The 18,600-nt window shown below is 38.4% G+C and overlaps 1 pseudogene; it reads left to right on the top strand.

Moving 5' to 3' along the window:
* LOC136690855 (basement membrane-specific heparan sulfate proteoglycan core protein-like) overlaps window positions 1-17,833 on the top strand; it is a 31,163-nt pseudogene extending 13,330 nt beyond the window's left edge.
* Window positions 17,834-18,600: the final 767 nt, after the last annotated feature.

The raw sequence follows: 18,600 nt of genomic DNA, 5'->3' as shown, positions 1-18,600 counted from the left end.
ATCAACATTCTGTGTATTTTCAGGTAAATCTCCTCCAGTGTCTCTGATCATCAGTCCCAGCAGGACTCAACACTTCAGCACTGACTCTCTCTCACTGAGCTGTGAGGGACAGAGAGACTCTACTGGATGGAGAGTGAAGAGATACACACAGGGTGAGGTGTCAGATTGTTCAACAGACACAGGATTTACCTGCAACATCAGCTCCCTCTCCACATCGTACACTGGAGTTTACTGGTGTCAGTCTGAATCTGGAGAGGGAAGTGATCCTGTAAATGTCACAGTGTACAGTGAGTCTCCATTACTCTCCTCAACAATATATCTGTATATATTTATTTTATGTTTAATATTTTGTGGTTAACAGTTTAAAAACACTCTTTTCACTGTTATCCTACAGATGGTGATGTGATTCTGGAGAGTCCTGTGCACCCTGTGACTGAGGGAGATCCTCTGACTCTCCGCTGTTTATTTCGCTCCACAAAGTCCTCACCTCTTCCAGTTGATTTCTATAAAAACGGATCACTCTTCCAGAACCAGACGACAGGAGAGATGACCATCCATGAAGTCTCCAGGTCAGATGAAGGACTCTACCACTGTAAACACCCTGAGAAAGGAGAGTCCCCACAGAGCTGGATCTCAGTCAGAAGACAGGAAGAAGAAGGTGAGAAATGGCTTCATGTTTTTTATGTCTCACAGTAAACATTTCTACAGTAAACGCATGTATTTCAATATAAACTCATGCATCTTTCTCTCCAGTCTCTGGTTCTGGATCTACTGTTGTTACAGTGGCAGTGGCAGTGGGACTGAGTGTATTCTTGCTCATCATTATCATACTGGGCATATACTGCTGTTACAAGAAAGGTTTGAAAATAAAACATTAATTAATTCATTCATTCATTAATTCATTATCTGTAACCTGTTATCTAGTTCAGGGTCGCGTTGGGTCCAGAGCCTACCTGGAATTACTGGGCGCAAGGTGGGAATACACCCTGGAGGGGGCGCCAGTCCTTCACAGAGACACACACTCACACATTCATTCACTCACACACTCACACCTACGGACACTTTTGAGTCGCCAATCCACCTACCAACGGGTGTTTTTGGACTGTGGGAGGAAACCGGAGCACCCGGAGGAAACCAATGCAGACACAGGGAGAACACACAACACTCCTCACAGACAGTCACCCGGAGGAAACCCACACAGACACAGAGAGAACACACCACACTCCTCACAGACAGTCACCCGGAGGAAACCCATGCAGACACAGGGAGAACACACCACACTCCTCACAGACAGTCACCCGGAGGAAACCCACGCAGACACAGAGAGAACACACCACACTCCTCACAGACAGTCACCTGGTGGAAACCCACGCAGACACAGGGAGAACACACCAAACTCCTCCCAGACAGTCACCCGGAGGAAACCCACACAGACACAGGGAGAACACACCACACTCCTCACAGACAGTCACCCGGAGGAAACCCATGCAGACACAGGGAGAACACACCACACTCCTCACAGACAGTCACCCGGAGGAAACCCACGCAGACACAGAGAGAACACACCACACTCCTCACAGACAGTCACCTGGTGGAAACCCACGCAGACACAGGGAGAACACACCAAACTCCTCCCAGACAGTCACCCGGTGGAAACCCGCGCAGACACAGGGAGAACACACCAAACTCCTCCCAGACAGTCACACGGAGCGGGAATCGAACCCACAACCTCCAGGTCCCTTGAGCTGTGTGACTGTGACACCACCTGCTGCACCACCGTGCCACCTGAAAACAAAACATTTGCCTGTAAAACATAAGCATACTTTTGCTGTATCTGTAAAACAAAAATATGTGTCAAAAAACCCGAGGGGAAAAATGTCCTACATTCATGGTTCTGACTGGATCAGGCTTAATATTAATTGAAATTTGTTTTATAAAATATCACCATCCAGATGAATATGAATTGGCTGCCTTATTGTTCCAGTCCAGTAGGGGGCCATAGTACCTTTTTAAGAGAGATATCTAAATACAATGAAGACTGAGAGGAACAGAGGTTTAACCTCAAATTATAACCTCTATACTTGGAGAGTCTTTTCTAAAACCTCTACAACACCACTTCCCTGTGGATGAGAGGCCAATACACAGTCAAGAACCTCATTTTAAAAATATCCATATCCGTGTGGATGAGGTCCTAAACTCAGTACAGATTCTGCATAATATATCTGCAGATATCTAACATGAGAATTAAAGCAGTGCAAAAGAAATTGTGACCCAAGAAAACTCCTTGTTGTGGTGTAGTTCCTGCAGAAACTGAGAGTGTTCCAGCTGTAAAATGCCAGTTGTTGCACAGATTTACAAAAACAGAAATTCGATGTTCAGACATTTATCATTCACTGTAGGAGCTGAAAATGCTGTTTCAACTGTGATATCAAATGCATTTATATTAAACATGTAAATTTGTGTGTGTGTGTGTGTGTGTGTGTGTGTGAGAGAGAGAGAGAGAGAGAGAGAGAGAGAGACGTAACACTTTGTGGCAGTAAAATTTCAAACATTCAGTCATTTTCTTTTAAAAAAACATTATATTTGAACAGATGCAGTAGGGAAACTACACTGAATCAGTGTGTCACAATAATTTTTATGAGTAATAAAAAACAACCCAAACATGGCTTTGATGAGGTGAAAACACAGCGGAGTCTCTAATGTCTGACATTATTGCTGCAGGTGATTCTGCGGTTCGGTCCGATGACGTTACTTACACCAGTGTTGTGACTGTTAAAAACAAAGAGTACAAGAGAAATGGTAAGAACTGCACTTCTGTAAAACACAGCTCCACTGCTGTATTCTTACTAATGATTTATTTTATTTTATTTTTTCTTTTTAGGGAAAAGTCTCAGTTGTGTGACTTACTCTGAGATTAAAAGCAGCTCCAAGGGCCATGGAAAAGGTGAGAATTTTAACCATACCAAATTATACAACAGATATGGGTTACTTCAAAAACATGAATGTGACACAGAAAGTGGGTCTTGTCTCTGAAAAATGTAGTTGTGGACTGTAATGTGTGACTGGTTGAGAACTGTGTTTTAAGACTGAGTTTATTAAAGTGTGATTAAATAAATATAATATTTTAGAATGATAACAACTTCTGCTCTCTCTCAGATGGAGCTGGACACAGTGATGGGGTTTATGCAGAAATTGAACTGAGGCCAAAGAAAAATAAAGGAGACAGCTGCTTTACATTTAAGGGTGAGGTCAAAATAAAGTAACTATTTACACCATGATCAGAATTCTACTTCTACATTACATTTAAGATCATTGTTAATCCTGATTACCTTGTTAAGACCCAGATTATCTTGTTATAAATTATGAATACCCTACAGCTTGGTGTTATTAAGTACTGTTTTGTGCTGTAATAAAAATTCAGTGCATTTATGATGGACTAGTTTTTGGCACTACTCTAATGCCTTGTGTGCTGTTCAGGTTTTTGTTACTGAACCCAACGTTAATGGACGTGGAGACCCCACATTACTGTACTATTTATAAAAATATATCCACAACAAAAACTGTAAATATGATTAAGAGATGTTAACTTTCCACAAATGTACCATATAACAACCATTAACCATTTAACAAATCAGATTAGTCAAAAATCTGTGATAAAATGTGATGTGTTTAACACAAGTTTTAGTGAAACACTGAACACAGGTATCACGGACCTGAACACCACAAGTTCTTTTGTTTCTAAATCATGTACAAAACACACCACCACCACTTTATTCTCACAAAAATGAATAAGTTCTCTGTAAAACAAAAGTGACAGGAACATTTTTCCACATGGTTTTGGTGACATTTGCACAGAAGCTTCAGCACAAAGAGAGGAAAGGTCACAACTTAAACCCAAGCTTCTTAAACTGTCAGACATGCTCAAATATCCACCCCCTAAAGTGATTTTCTCTTCTAGGTCAGTGAAGAAACCTGTTGTTGTGATATTGAAAAGAAATATTTATCAAGACTAAGGTTTAAAGTGTGCAGACAGAAGAGGATCTGACCTTATTTAGACTCAACAGAACACCCAGGAATACAATATTCATTAACAGTAGTTCTGTTGGTTTTGTTTGTTGATGAAGTGAATTTAATAACTGAATTATATTTATACCAATACCAAAATTCCCGGTATCACCCACCTCTAGTTTATACAGGAAGGCGTAAATATAAAGGTTTAGTTCCCACTGATGCCCTTCCTTTGATGTTCCTTTAACCAATGTATATATATTCTGTTGTCTTTTTTCCTTTTGTAAATGAGTTTTTTGAGTGGCATTTCAGTACATAGTCTTTTAAAAAACGCTGATGTAAAAAGCCCTCTTTAATTTGCTGTAGTGAAATAAAAGACGAGGACCGTGATCAGGGCAAGCCTTTTATTATCTGTTTATAACAAACTACAGCAATGAAGACTACACTGAACTGAAATGAATTCAATTTCAAGCAACTTGTTTACACTTTAACTGTGACATCTTAGCCTCATTAAATGCAAGCACCTTTACAGTTTTTTTTAACCAGAACTAATATATAACTGATAACAGAACAGCTCTTTTATGTAGAAACACTTAGCTATGAACGATTGATGAAATTGAGTGCTGTATTTAATGGAGGTCCACAGCCTCATTAAAATATTGAGCAAACCCCTCGCTCCCTGGTGTTCTGGCTTTAAAAATGTGGACCTTTCACCTGTTTTTGTGTAAAATTAAACAGTGTTCTGTGGATTGGTGTGGGACAGATGAACTGACTTTTAGTTTTGTAAAATATCAGGGGGTCAGACAGCTCTGTGAATGGTTAATGTGTCTCTGAGTTTATGAAATATTAGTTTTCAGGATCTGTTTTTTTTTTTATTTATTTTTTTTTTTTATCTGAATATTTCACCGCCACAAATCACACACAAAAAAGCTCTGTTAATTTCGCATTTCTGAATTACACCATTTAATATTTCAAGTTTATGAAATGCCCTACAAATATAGTTTAAAATGAAAAGCTTTTATATTGTTGGGCAGAGAGCTATATATGGAACAAAAAAAAGTATTGTGCGTCTCTCTGTAATGTCTATGTAATGCATTATATCTAAAAAAAAAAAAAAAAAGCCTGAAACCACAGGAAGTGTGGCCAGAGCAGGGTGTGAGAGAACTGAGGTAGAGGTGAAACTGTAGGAATGTAAAATGCATTAAAGCAGCATGATGGTAAAAGCATGCTTTAATTCACTCATCCAAACTTAAATATTCCAGTGGCCCAAGTATGTCCTTAGATGTTATTCTTTAGTTTATTGTGGGTCATGACCATTGTTGACCCAAAAATAACGTTGGGATAATGTCTAATACCCAGCATCACTGTGATGTACAGGGTCAAAAAGAGCAGGAACCACTTTTATTTCAGAAACAAGAGAAAAAAAAATGACAATCATTACACATTGATTTTATTTTAAAGGGTTGTATGCCACTGTTTTAAACTTTGCCATTTTGTTTTGCTTTTGTGTTTTTTCTGTATGAATTACATATGTTTTTTAGTCATGGATTTGATGCTCAGTGAATTTTAGACTATAGTTTTATGCAGAAAGTTTTTTGTTATTATCTTAAATCAATGTCTAACTAAAAATATTCATAAATTAATGGTGGTTCTAATAACACAATGTGTACATGTGCTTTTTAGTGTCTTTTTATTATATTTGTAATAATTATAAAATGCATTAATTATTTTTTGTTATTAAATGTTGAATAGAATTAATAGATTAATGGTTAAAATACTTATTTTTATTTAATTAAAACATTTGTTCATCTTTGAAATTCAGTTTAAGTAAAAACATGTTTCCTTTAAATAAAGGCTTTTATTAACCAATACAGATGTGTTCAATTAAATTAAATATATTTTTATTATTCTTCTGATGCCTGAGTGTGAAACAAATAAATAATTATTGCAACCAAAAACACCACTTCTCTTCTGTTGTTTATTCAGAGACAGGATTCTGATCAGGTGATCAGGGCTTTGGGACCGGTGTTCTGTCGAGTTGTGCTACCTTGTCGAAATGTGCTACTCTGCAGCTCTCAGACCCAAAATGTTAATGTTTTCATTTGTTTTTCATGTTAAAGCTGTTTTTCTCTGGTGCATTACACAGTTTTAGTTTACAGAGAGGATGCACACACTCAGCTCTACAGCTCCTCCCACAAATGCATGTTCCTTACAAATGTGGCACCATTTAAAAGGGAAATTAACAGGTGTAAGATTTACTGCCAAGGAGCACTGTTACAACAAAGAAATAATCTACAAACACATTTCCTTACTTTTTGGGCTATGTTTAGTTAATGGAAAATCTATGTAACAGCACTGTTGATTTAGGCCTCTTGTATGATCCAAATGCCCACTGCATTTATTTTTGACCTACGAGTAAGTGGTTTCAGTTTCCCCTTCGTTGCTTATGTGATTGCTGCTGTGACACTCATAACTCAAACCACAAACACATATCTAACTCCTCTCGGGTCTCACCTCTGGAAAGTTAAGAGTTGGAGTTTAGTTGATGAAGTGGGTAACAAAGCTTCTTTTATTTATAGAAATGTGACCCATGAGAAAGTTTTATTGTCTTTGTCCGAGTGAGACACTGATACAAAGTATTTACTTGAAAACGCAATGTGCTGTTATAGGAAACATATTTTTAACAATAGGTTACAGTTATGTAAATCTGTCAGGCAAAATAAGGTGAATACAGACTTTATATGTATATTCACACTTTTTGATCATCTGTTTAATTTAATCAAACTGTAAACTCTCCCTGGCCCCGAGTACAGGGCGATCTGTGAACTCTATACACAGGGATAAGGCTGGACAATAATTCAATATTCAATATATATATATATATATATATATATATATATATCGCAATATAAACTGTTTCAATAACAATCATATGACTTTTAAACACATTTTCAAAATTTCAATATACATTATTTACAGCATCTTTCACTGACTGACGGTCATTAGAGGGCGCTGTCGACAGTTCACTGCCCTCAATTTTACAGTTAGTTTAACAATATTAATATTGACATAATCAAGAGGTTTATGTTTGATGGTGATTGTTTGTTCTGGGAAGTTTTTCTGTGGCTTTTATGTCATTTATATCGATATAGGAATGATATCACATCGATTGAAACATAGAAATATATTATGATATAAATTTTGGCTGTATCGTCCAGCCCTAGGCAGAGTCAAAAAAATCCCAATATTTGACAGCCTCGATTTTAAGGCTCTCAGAGAACGCTGCGTTTATACCAGACGGGATTCTGTATTGGAAATCACAGCATGGGCTCTCAAACATTTTCCAAAACCACTGACTCTGAAAACAGTTTGTCAATGCATCCTCAAATGCAAGTAAAAAAATAACTCTACTATACAAAGAAGAAACCCTATATAAATATATAAAATACAAGAATTCCACCATTTTCTCTGGGCCTGGGCTGTTTTAAGACGGCTTGAGGGAAGGTGGAAATGTATCCTGTCGTCTGACGACTTTAAATTAGGGATGCTACATCCATTAGGCTCAAGAGGAGAGGAACCATCCAGTTTCTTATCAGAGCACAGTTCAAAAGCTAGTGTCTGTGATGGTAAGGGGTGCATAAGTGAACATGCTTACATCAGCAAGAAAGTGCCAACCCACATTGGGCACGTATTACCACTGCATGGCCCCTTATTAGAAGAGTCTGGGTCCTGTCCTGTCTCCTGTCCAGACCCGTCATCCACTGAAAACATTTAATGCATTATGAATCATACGACAATGGAGACTGTCCTGATGTGAGTGAATGGGTGTGTATGTAAATGAATGTGTGTGTGTGTGTGTGTGTGTGTGTGTGTATGTTTGTGTGTGAGAATGCCTAGATTTGGATTGGCGCTCTAAACAGTGTAAACTGTAGTACATGATGCAGTCCTCCAGGTGGACAGCTGATCCTGGTTGAGTACGCTGTGCACGTTTGGCTGCTACTTCTTGCCTGCATGTGTGTGTCTGTATTGAATGTTGATTGAAATGGCAGTTTTGATTGTAAAATGTCCTTGGGTTTCTAGAAAGGTGCTATATAACTGTGACGTAAAAAAAAAAAAAAAAAATAATAATAATAAATAAAAGATCTAAAGTGTTGAGCGGCTGAATTCCTGTATCAAACAAAAATGGAAAAATATTTCACTTTCTAAAGTATAGCAATGAACCTCTCAAATCCCAAAGCCCTAGTGTGTGTTGAATCGGAGGAGGGATGCAACACGGTTAAATGATTAAAATGTGGTGAGTAAAAAGGCATAAACAGAGTATCACAACTGGCTCAACGAAAACCTCAGTTTAATCATTTGTGATTGGAAGTTATTTTAAAATATTTTCCTACATTGTCCCTGGCTGATTCTCAAATTACTCCCTACATAGTGCATTAAGCAAATTGTTATTAAAGGCACTATATATCTAATATAAAACCATTTATATTCACCCACCAGTTTGTCCTGTCTAACATTCAAGCTCTATCCGGGTGTAATATCCATGAACTCATGATGTATTCAGCTTCTTCTGATCTTCAGCCGATAGTCACTCTGCCTTCTGCAGGTTTCTCTGATAAAAATTTATCTTTCACTCAGTTTTCACAATAAGTTCAAGCCCAATTTCAGAGCATGTGTCTCTCAATGCATTTACATCTCTCTCTCTCTCTCTCTCTCTCTCTCTCTCTCTCTCGCCCCTTCTCTCTCTTTCTCTCTCTCAGATGGGTATTTTGTGTAAAAAAAAATCCCCAGGAAGTGTTGAGTGTTTAACGCTGCATTTCAGTTTTACTGTGGCAGTATGGAGCCCAGTCCTCTCTCTGTGATGCTCGGTGAGTAGTAAAGTATTCCTTTAATATCTTCACTTTCGTCTTCATTAGAGAGAGAGCTGCTGTATGAGGTTTTTAAGAAAATAACAACTTTTCTTTGAACTTAGGGTCACAAGTTAAGGTCTTAAATTAAAATGAATGGGGTAAAAGATTGAGGGGCCATTAGTAAGATGTGCTAGAAAGAAGAGTATGATTCACTGTGGCGATAACGTTAGACACAAGGCACCAAATTTATTCTAAAAACTGACAAAAATGTAGATACATGGTTTTCTTTAGACAGTGATGATATAAAAACATAGAACAATGATTTATAAATCATCGGTTACTACATTGAAACTATTACAACAGCTCATTATTTGGTGTTTTACCTCAAGAATCTTTCTTCTTATGAATAATGCAAAAATATTTAAAATATATTTTTTGTAAATTTTACAGAAGTGTTTTGTTGCCACACAAAAAAAAATCCGTAGTATGTCTTTATTATGAGATAAGTATTAAGTCTTGTTATTATGAGATAGTATCTCATGAGATACGTATCTCATAAATATGAGATCTCATTATTACGAGGTATGCAAATATGACAGTCACGTGTCCCTCAACATTATTCATTATGTATTGTTTCAACAGCCCAGTAAACACACAACGTTGTCTACTTTCTTACAACGTTGCTACTACATTGTCAAAAAGTGGAACTGATTACGTTGTGTAAACATGGTTGCCACAAAATAACCGTGTTTGTTGGGAGAAGACTACTTCAGCACACATTCCCAGTGCTCTACTTCTTTAAAACTGTAAAGGACAGTGAGGAAAGACTAACTCATGTTATGTGTGTTTATAGTTACTCACTCTTTAATATAATTCTCTTTGCTTTGCTGCTGTAAGCTACAAGAGAGAAGGTCTGCGCATGCACCGTCCAAATTAGAATGGTCGTGCAAATCCCCCGTGGTTCCTACACCAATGCCTGGCTGAAATATGCAGGGCTTCTCTAAAAAAGATGTCTTTTGAAGACAGCGCATGCTGTTGTATGTGTTTTACCGTTAATGGTACGGTCACTTAAGTGTTCATTTACCAGACCCTCACAGACTCTGGCTATTGGACTTTTGTTTCTAAGAATCTTGAACTTGAAATATTGATTACTGTGACTGCAGTATACGTTTCCACGTGTTTTGCTCCATCCCAGACACCTCCAAAACCAGATAATCCATGTTGCTATTTGTGGAGGTAATGATTTTCTAAAGACTTCCTCATTCTTCCTGTTTTACCTGATAAAACTTTACATTAATATCCTCTGTCCCTCTCTCTGCTTTAGTTCTGATGGTACTCCTCCGCTGTGGACAAACTCAAGGTGAGTCATGGCATGTTCTACTACACAATGATGTCATTGTACTTTATGTACTCTTGTATTTCCATATTCTTCAAAATGAATAAACAACCATGGCCACAACAAGCTGAGTGCAGGTCTGGACTGTAGTGTGTTCTTCCATGAATCTTAAACATAGAAAAAGTGGTTTGGGTGTGCAAACTTGAATTATAAGGTTATTAAATCAACGGATTGTGTATGACATCCAGACTGATCCATGTGATGCTAGCTGTAGCTATAATGTAAATATAAGAGTTGTTGCAAGAACAAATGATAAAATGTTATCCCTATTATCAGTTCTTTATTAAGAGCACTAATAAAGTGAGTAAAATCAGATTGTTCCAGAGAAACGTGTTGAGCACAGATGCAGTAACAGTGCCATTAAAGTCATAAAGCTCAGAGCATGTACTTTTAGAAAAATAATTTCTTTTACATTCCTGCACTGTTTATCAATGGATGCAAATATTGGACACACCCTCTGTTCAAACAAACAGTGTAATACACAGATTTTACCTTTTCAAATGTATAATTGCTTATTTATGTACTGTTTATGATACTGAGGAATAAAACATGAAATATAAGATCTACTCAAGCCAGACTGTAGGCTTATTTTTTTAGTATTTGAAGTTCAATAAATAAACAGTAAATAATAAATAGTAATTGTGTGTTAAATGTGACACTATAATACATTTACACACAGCTGTGAAGTGTAAAGAGAAAAGCTGCTGTGCTGACTTCTTCATTTTATTTCAATAGAAATACCCACACTGAGAGTGGAGCCTGAGGGCTCAGTCTTTACTGGAGACACAGTGACTCTGAGCTGTGAGACACAGTCGACTGGAGCTGAGATTTTCTGGATGAAAGACTCTCAGTATTTTATTCCTGATCTGATTCATAAAGATACTCACACCACCACAGTCAGAGTAACAGTGTCTGATCCAGGAGACACAGTGATCATGTGCGTAGACGGAGAGTCATACAGTTTTCCCGTCAAGATTAGAGTCAGAGGTATTCTGTTTTCTTTTGATGTACAGGGTGGGCCATTTATGTGAATACACCTTAATAAAATGGAAATGGTTGGTGATATTAACTTCCTGTTTGTGGCACATTAGTATATGGGAGGGGGGGGGGGCTTTTCAAGATGGGTGGTGACCATGGTGGCCATTTTGAAGTCGGCCATTTTAGATCCAACTTTTGTTTTTTCAATGGGAAGAGGGTCATGTGACACATCAAACCCATTGGGAATTTCACAAGAAAAACAATGGTGTGCTTGGTTTTAACGTAACTTTATTCTTTCATGAGTCATTTACAAGTTTCTGACCACTTATAAAATGTATTCAAAGTGCTGCCCATTGTGTTGGATTGTCAATGCAACCCTCTTCTCCCACTCTTCACACACTAATAGCAACACTGCAGGAGAAATGCTAGCACAGGCTTCCAGTATCCATAGTTTCAGGTGCTGCACATCTTGATGGTATGGTGTGGTATATGGGGTACAAGGATAGTGGGGCCATTCTTCATCAGTGGAAACCTCAAGGCCACTGGATATGTGAAATTGCTATATGATGATGTGTTTCCCTCTTTATGCACTGAAGCTGAGCATTCGTAGATGAACAGTTTCCTGGAAAGTGGATTGGTCGTCGTGGGCCAGTTGAATGGCCCCCAAAGTCTCCTGATCTGACCCCCTTAGACTTTTATCTTTGGGCTCATCTGAAGGCAATTTTCTATGCTGTGAAGATGCGGGATGTGCAGCACCTGAAATACTGGAAGCCTGTGCTAGCATATCTCCTGCAGTGTTGCTATCAGTGTGTGAAAAGTGGGAGAAGAGGGTTGCATTGACAATCAAACACAATGGGCAGCACTTTGAACACATTTTATAAGTGGTCAGAAACTTGTAAATAACTCATGAAAGAATAAAGTTACGTTAAAACCAAGCACACCTTTGTTTTTCATGTGAAGTTCCCAATACGTTTGATGTGTCACATGACCCTCTTCCCATTGAAAAAACAAAAGTTGGATCCAAAATGGCCGACTTCAAAATGGCCGCCATGGTAACCACCCATCTTGAAAAGTTTTCCCCCTGTAATTTTATTGCAAGCTAAGCTTAACGATTTTATTTTTAGTAATTGTTTAGTGGTTCTATTTGTCCATTTTTTCACAGAATAAATGTCATTTTCTGTTAAAAAAAATTAATAATGGAGATTTTGTGACAGTGATAAACGTACATTTGAATTTCAAGAGAACTTGTTATTTTGTGACAGCGAGACAGAAGCCTACAGTGAAAGTGCAGCCAGCGGGGAGTATGTTAATCGGAGAGAGGGTCACTCTGACGTGTGAAATAGAAAGTGAATATGAGTGGAATTATGAGTGGAATAAAAATGCAGAGTCTCTAAGTTATTGGAAGAAGGATTATATAATCTTTAATGTCGGTCAGTCTGACGCAGGTGTTTATACCTGTAAAGGAACACGTCAGTCATCAGACCGAATACACACACACATCAGTGATGCTCTTACTCTCACTGTATCAGGTGAGTGTGAATCCTTCTCTCTTTATTTCTACAGTAAAAATGTGTAGAAGTTCATTATTGTTCTGAATATAACTTTCTATAGTTTGTTGGGCTAAATTCATGACTTATTAAGTCTTAAATGAGTGAAAAATCACTTATTAAACAAGCTTTTCCACACAACTGTCTTTTGTAATTTTCCATTCCATATGAACAGATAAACCCACACTGAGAGTGGAGCCTGAGGGCCTGGTCTTTACTGGAGACACAGTGACTCTGAGCTGTGAGAAACATTCAACTGGAGCTGAGATTCTCTGGCTGAAAAACTCCCAGATTTTAAATCCTCCTCTGATTCCTGAAAATAAACTCATCGACACAGTCAGTGTAACAATGTCTGATCCAGGAGAAACCGAGTTCAGGTGTGAAGTCAGGCAATCGTTTAAGTACTACAGCGATCCCATCAAGATTACAGTGAGAGGTATGTATATTTTCTGATTTTTTCCCTTTACAAATAACTTCCAGTATTGATTAGAGGAAAAACATTTTTAATATTTGAAGCATGGGTAAACAATCATATCCAAAGACCTGGTGTTGACCCTAAATAGGCAGAAGCACTTCTGATTCTACTTGTTTAGCAAACTCCAGCAGCACTGCTGTGTCTGACCCACTCGCACCAGCACAACACACACTAACACACCACCACCACGTCAGTGTCACTGCAGTGCTGAGAATGATCCACCACCACATCACACCTGCTCTGTGGGGGTCCTGAGCGCTGAAGAACAGGGGGAAAGGGGGTTAGGAAGTATGCAGAGCAACAGCTGGACTATTGTCTGTAATTGTCGAACTACAGAGTGCTCCTGTATAAACAATGGAGCTGATAAAATGGACAATGGTGTAGACACAAAGTAGGTGTTATTAATCCAGTGATCGTTTTGTGTATATTCTTTTAAACTTAAATACAAGTAAATGAAACCAAACTATATTTTAAGTGTTTTTTTATAATTTCTATTTTTTTTCAAGAACTTTTTTACAGTATAAAAAATAGTTGGTATTTCCAGATCCTGTGAGAAATGAGGAACTTCAAAAATGAAGCCTCAAGGTTCTTCTTGCAAGTGTCGTAATATTACCTTTGAAAGTATTGTCTTTGAACAGAGAGGCCAAAGCCTACAGTGAAAGTCCATCCAGCGGAGAGTGTGTTCATTGGAGAGAGGGTCACTCTGACGTGTGAAATAAGGAGCGGAGATTGGAATTACAGCTGGTACAAAAATAATTTCCCTGTCAGTGTTACACAGCATATGAAGGAATACCAGATCTCTGTTAAACCGTCCGACGCAGGTGTTTATACCTGTAAAGGAAGATCAGACCGAACACACACACACACCAGTGACGCTGTTACTCTGACTGTATCAGGTGAGTGTGTCATTTATTTTATTGTTAATTCTACTGTATGTAATAATCTGCTCTCTCTGTATGACCGTGTTTGTGTGTGTTATATCCTCCATGTTGTCTCTGTCAGGTGTAGTCCAGGCAGTGTTGAGTGTGTCTCCACAGAGCTGGTTGACTGAAGGAGACTCAGTGACTCTAAGCTGTGAGGTTCCAGGCTCCGCTGCAGACTGGACATTCAGCTGGTACAGAGCTGTTCCCCTCAGACAAGGTTTAACCCCAGTAACAGATGCTCATGGTACCGTCATGTATTATGTGGAGCTCCTGTCAGACAGCAGAAGAGGAGCTGGAGGTTCCTACACTCTCAGTCCTGCTGCTCTAAATCACACAGGAGTTTATGTGTGTGGAGCAGAGAGAGGAGAACCGCTCTATCACACACAGCACAGCAGACCACACCCGCTATGGATCACTGGTGAGGAACTGGAGAACTGTGTTACGTGTTTGTTTAGCCTTATGTTACTATTTATCAACATTCTGTGTATTTTCAGGTAAATCTCCTCCAGTGTCTCTGATCATCAGTCCCAGCAGGACTCAACACTTCAGCGCTGACTCTCTCTCACTGAGCTGTGAGGGACAGAGAGACTCTACTGGATGGAGAGTGAAGAGATACACACACAGTGAGGTGTCGGATTGTTCAACAGACACAGGATTTACCTGCAACATCAGCTCCCTCTCCACATCGTACACTGGAGTTTACTGGTGTCAGTCTGAATCTGGAGAGGGAAGTGATCCTGTAAATGTCACAGTGTACAGTGAGTCTCCATTACTCTCCTCAACAATATATCTGTATATATTTATTTTATGATTAATATTTTGTGGTTAACAGTTTAAAAACACTCTTTTCACTGTTATCCTACAGATGGTGATGTGATTCTGGAGAGTCCTGTGCACCCTGTGACTGAGGGAGATCCTCTGACTCTCCGCTGTTTATTTCGCTCCACAAAGTCCTCACCTCTTCCAGTTGATTTCTATAAAAATGGATCACTCTTCCAGAACCAGACGACAGGAGAGATGACCATCCATGAAGTCTCCAGGTCAGATGAAGGTCTCTACCACTGTAAACACCCAGAGAAAGGAGAGTCCCCACAGAGCTGGATCTCAGTCAGAGGTCAGAAACATGTCACAGGAAATACTGAAGAGTTCGGTAGTGAAGGTGAGTCAAAGGCAAAGAAGGAGAAAACCACACAGTGTTCACTAAGACTCCAGTAAAGTCCCACACAGTGCATTTAGACTCTTCTGTTTCTCCATACCGTTTACTCACTATGCATTTCTATAGCACAGACAACATGAATGTGATTCTGAGCTCTGATCCAGGCAAACATTGCTGATCAACTAAATTACACACATTACACTAAACAAAAACAATAAAAACAAACAAAAATAGTATGTCTCTTTAAATGCTAAACAAATCAAAAACTTTTTTCAACATGGGATGCTCATCTGAACAAATACATTACATAATTTTTGACACAAAGTGTCGTCAGCATCTAATAACGCTCTTTGAAAAGATCCCTCTATAAAGTCTAACTATATATAAAAATTGTTTGTATTCACATTGGGTTAGAAATATAAAAACAGACTTATATAATGTAGAAGATAAAAATAAAAACAAAACTGTGATTCTGCCACATATATCCATTCCACCTTAAATACAAACCAGATTCCAAAAAAGTTGGGACACTAAAAAAATTGTGAATACAAACTGAATGCAATGATGTGGAGGTTCCAACATCTAATATTTTATTCAGAATAGAACACAAATCAAAGATCAAAAGTTTAAACAGAGAGAATGTTTCATTTTAAGGGAAAAATATGTTGTTTCAAAATTTCATGGCGTAAACAAATCCCAAAAAAGTTGGGACAAGGCCATTTTTTACCACTGTGAGGCATCCCCCCTTCTTCTTACAACACTCAACAGACGTCTGGGGACAGAGGAGACCAGTTTCTCAAGTTTAGAAATAGGAATGTTGAACTGTTCAATCGTCTTGGGCCTTCTTTATCACATCTTCCTCTTTATGATGCTCCAAATGTTCTCTACAGGTGAAAGATCTGGACTGCAGGCTGCCATTTCATTACCCGGATCCTTCTCCTACGTAGCCATGATGTTGTGATTGCTGCAGAATGTGGTCTGGCATTATCTTGTTGAAAAATGCAGGGTCTTCCCTGAAAGAGATGACGTCTAGATGGGAGCATATGTTGTTCTAGAACCTGAACATAGTTCTCTGCATTTATGGTGCCTTTCCAGACATGCAAGCTGCCCATGCCACAAGCCCTCATGCAACCCCATACCATCAGTGATGCAGGCTTCTGAACGGAGCGTTGATAACAACTTGGGTTATCCTTGTCCCCTCTGGTCCGGATGACATGGCATCCCAGTGTTCCATAAAGAACTTAAAATCGTGACTCATCTGACCACAGAACAGTCTTCCATTTTGCCACACTCCATTTTAAAAGACCTCTGACCCAGTGCAAACGTCTGAGCTTGTGGAGCTTGCTTAGAAATGGCTTCCTCTTTGCACTGTAGAGTTTCAGCTGGCGACGGCGGATGGCACAGTGGATTGTGTTCACTGGCAATGCTTTCTGGAAGTAATCCTGAGCCCATTCTGTTATTTCCTTGACAGTGGCATTCCTGTTTGAGGTGCAGTGATGTTTAAGGGCCCGGAGATCATGAGCATCCAGTAGAGTTTTACGGCCTTGACCCTTACTCACAGCAATTGTTCCAGATTCTCTGAATCTTTTGATGATGTTATGCACGGTTGATGATGATAACTTAAAAGTCTTTGCTATTTTACGCTGGGTAACACCATTCTGGTATCGCTGCACTATCTTTCTGCGCAACAATGGTGGAATTGGTGATCCTCTTACCATCTTGGCTTCAGAGAGACACTGACACTCTGAGAAGCTCTTTTTATACCCAATCATGTTGTCAATTGACCTAATTAGTGCTAATTGGTCTTCAAGCTGTTTGTTATATGCTCAATTTCCTTTTTCCAGCCACTTATTGCTACTTGTCCCAAATTTTTTGGGATTTGTTGACACTGTGAAATATTGAATCAACATAGTTTTCCTTTAAAATGTTACATTTAGTCAGATTAAATTTTGATCTGTCATCTATGTTCTATTACGAATAAAATATTGACATTTGCCGTCTCCACATCATTGCATTCAGTTTTTATTCACAATTTGTTTAGTGTCCCAACTTTTTTGGAATCCGGTTTGTACTATAGAATTATTTGAAATATGCAATCATTGGAAACTGATATCATATCAGTCATAATTGACATGCCCTACCGTCCCCAGTACCGTTTAGTAACAGTCAATTCATAACACTATCATAATATACTATATTTTTTAATGAGGTTGCTTTCAACAGTAATCTCTGTCCTATATTCCAGTGATCAGTGTCCTCAGTCGTCTCATGGCAGTGTCTCCATATGTGATAAGCTCCATTGTGCTGGGGGTTAAATGCTACAGAGCTAGAGGTAAGGCCACAGTTTTCAAGAGTTCTCTCAGTGTCTCTGGATCATATATTGTCTGTCTGAACTGAATCCTAGTGTCTGATCAAAGACTACCATTCACTGTTGAACACTGTGTATTTTACAGTTAAACCTGATGAGGAGGACAGTCCATACGCTGTGATCGAAGCTAGATAGAATGCAGAGATTTACAATATGTTTATAATTGAATGCCGTGTCATATGCCTCCTTTGGTGTCTGCTGAGTCTTACAGGCTTTAAACAACAAACCAATATCCAGGAGCTTTCATGCAGTTATGGTGATACAGCAGTTATTTTACACATGGCTGCACCCCGTGTGGGGGACCCACTGAATGGAGCATAAACTGGTCAATTCAGAGACTTAAAATAATCAGATACTTCATTTTACTTTCAGAAATACTGTCTTTTAAATTGTTATTAGGCTTTATTTGCATTTTGGCATAACCTTAAACATTTGTACTTTCACAAATAAATGATCAGCAAAAATATTTTCCACAATTTTTTGTGGTGTCCATGTGGTGTCAAATTTAGTTATTGATTAGTATTTGATATTTAGTTTTTATCTTTTACAGGTTCTTATTAGATTTTTTAAAATTTTAAATAAAGGAAAAATCATTTGAATAAAACATGATGTGGACCTGTGTTTATTTCAAGTCACTGGATTGTGTAAATATCTTGATTTAGTTTGTATTTTTGTAACTTCCTGTAGGAACAATTCAGCACATTAGCTCCACATGGAGTGGATTTTTATGCAAATTTCAGACTTTTTTCTTTTCATTTTATATATAAGTGAATAAACTTAAGTTGACTAAGGTTCAGTAAACTTTAGATTCGCATCAAATCATATTCCTTCATTGGGCGGCACAGTGGAGCAGCAGGTAGTAATATGTCACAGCTCCAGGGGCCTGGAGGTTGTGGGTTCGA

The sequence above is a fragment of the Hoplias malabaricus genome, chromosome 3, assembly GCF_029633855.1.
Source record: "Hoplias malabaricus isolate fHopMal1 chromosome 3, fHopMal1.hap1, whole genome shotgun sequence".
Lineage (NCBI taxonomy): Eukaryota > Metazoa > Chordata > Actinopteri > Characiformes > Erythrinidae > Hoplias > Hoplias malabaricus.
Note: the sequence above shows the minus strand (reverse complement) of the source record. Positions and strands in the feature narration are given on the sequence as shown.